This window comes from Arachis duranensis, chromosome 6, assembly GCF_000817695.3.
Source record: "Arachis duranensis cultivar V14167 chromosome 6, aradu.V14167.gnm2.J7QH, whole genome shotgun sequence".
In the NCBI taxonomy this organism is placed as follows: Eukaryota; Viridiplantae; Streptophyta; class Magnoliopsida; order Fabales; family Fabaceae; genus Arachis; species Arachis duranensis.
Genome location: NC_029777.3, coordinates 67,796,354 through 67,798,888, shown reverse-complemented (window position 1 = coordinate 67,798,888; position 2,535 = coordinate 67,796,354).

Sequence of the window (2,535 nt, the reverse complement as noted above, 5' to 3'; positions counted from 1 at the left end):
TTATTATGAATTACCTCTTATTGAATTGAAAGAAAATGGAATGAACAATAGTAGATTTACAACAAAACATAAGAACAACATAAAGGGAATTACAACAAAAGAATGGAAGAAGAATGAATCTAACAACAAGGAATTGAGATGTAGAAGTAGAAGAAAGCAAAGATTAAAACCTAGATCTAAGAACTAATCCTAATCCTAATCCTAATCCTAGAGAGAAGTGAGAGCTTCTCTCTCTAGAAACTACTTCTAACTACTAAACTATGACTAATGGTAACTAACTTCTATTTCCCTCTTCACTCCTTGGGTTAAATAGCAACAGAAATGAGTTGGATTGGGCCCACAAGGCTTTAGAATTCGCTGGCCACGTTTTGCTTTAAGTGAACCAGGTGGCAGCAACAGTGCGTGCGCGTACTATGCGTGTGCGCGCCACCATACGTGTAGCAACTATGACAAATCTTATATTGTTTCGAAGCCCCGGATGTTAGCTTTCCAAACCAACTGGAACCGCATCATTTAGACCTCTGTAGCTCAAGTTATGGTCATTTAAGTGCGAAGAGGTCGGCTTGACAACTTTCCGGTTCTTTCATTTCTTCATGAGCTCTCCAACTTTTCATGCTTTCTTTCTTCATTCCCTCCCTTGATCCAATCTTTGCCTCCTAAACCTTAAATCACTTAACAAACATATCAAGGCATCTAATGGAATCAAGGTGAATTAGATTTAGCTATTTAAGTCCTAAAAAACATGTTTTCACTCTTAAGCACAATTAAGGGAGAAGTTATAAAACCATGCTATTTCATTGAATAAATGTGGGTAAAAGGTTATAAAATCCCCTAAATTAAGCACAAGATAAACCCTACAAATGGGGTTTATCACTGTTATGTATACCCATAGAGCATCATCCAAGCTTCTTGCCCAATCCCTTCTATGGTTAATCACAGTCCATTCCAGGATTCTTTTAAGTTCTCTATTAGAGACTTCAGCTTGCCCATTTGTCTGTGGATGATATGGAACTGCCACCCTGTGGCTGACTCCATATCGAACCATAGCAGAGTAAAGTTTTTTATTGCAGAAATGAGTGCCCCATCACTGATTAGTACTCTAGGGACACCAAATCTGCTGAAGATATGTTTCTAGAGGAATTTCAGCACTATTTTAGTATCATTAGTGGGTGTTGCAATAGCTTCCACCCATTTGGATACATAATCCACTGCCACCAGAATATAAGTGTTTGAGTATGATGGTGGGAAAGGCCCCATGAAGTCAATACCCCATACATCAAACAACTCAATCTCCAAGATCCCTTGTTGAGGCATGGCATAACTGTGAGGCAGATTGCCAGATCTTTGGCAACTGTCACAATTAAGTACAAACTCTCGGGAGTCTTTATGGAGAGTAGGCCAATAGAAGCCACATTGGAGGACTCTTGTGGCTGTTTGCTCACTTCCAAAATGTCCTCCATATTGTGATCCATGGCAATGCCATAGGATCTTCTGTGCTTCTTCTTTAGGCACACATCTACGCATTACTCCGTCTACACATCTCTTGAAGAGATATGGTTCATCCTAAAGATAGTACTTTGCATCTGTGATTAATTTCTTTGATTGCTGCTTACTATACTCTTTGGGTATGAATCTTACAGCCTTATAATTTGCAATGTCTGCAAACCATGGTACTTCCTGGATGGCAAAGAGTTGCTTATCCAGAAAGTTTTCAGAGATCTCAGTAAGAGGGAGGGACGCCCCTTCTACTAGTCCTATTCGGGACAGGTGATATGCTACTTGGTTCTCTGTCTCTTTTTTGTCTCTTATTTCTATATTAAACTTTTGCAGAAGCAACACCCATCTTATGAGTCTGGGTTTTGAATCTTGCTTTGTGATTAGATATTTAAGAGCAGCATGGTCAGTATACACAATCACTTTTGATCCTACTAAATAAGATCTGAATTTGTCAATGGCGTAAACCACTGCAAGTAACTCTTTTTCTGTGGTTGTGTAGTTCTTCTGTGCGTCATTTAAAATATGATTGGCATAATAAATGACATGCAGAAGCTTGTCATGCCTCTGTCCCAGCACTGCATCAATGGCATGGTCACTGACATCACACATTAGTTCAAATGGTAATATCCAGTCTGGTGCAGAGATGACTGGTGCTGTGACCAGCTTAGCTTTCAGAGTCTCAAACGCCTGCAGACACTCCTTATCAAAGATAAATGGCGTGTCAGCAGCTAGCAGATTACTCAGAGGTTTGGCAATTTTTGAAAAATCTTTTATAAACCTCCTATAGAATCCTGCATGCCCAGAAAGCTTTTGATTGCCTTAACATTGGCAGGTGGTGGTAATTTTTCAATTACCTCTACCTTAGCTTGATCCACCTCTATTCCCTTGTTCGAAATTTTGTGCCAAAGGACAATTCCTTCAGTCACCATAAAGTGACATTTTTCCCAGTTTAAAACTAGATTAGTCTCTTGGCACCTCTTTAGAACAAGTGCTAGATGGTCAAGACAGGAGCTGAATGAGTCTCCAAATACTGAAAAG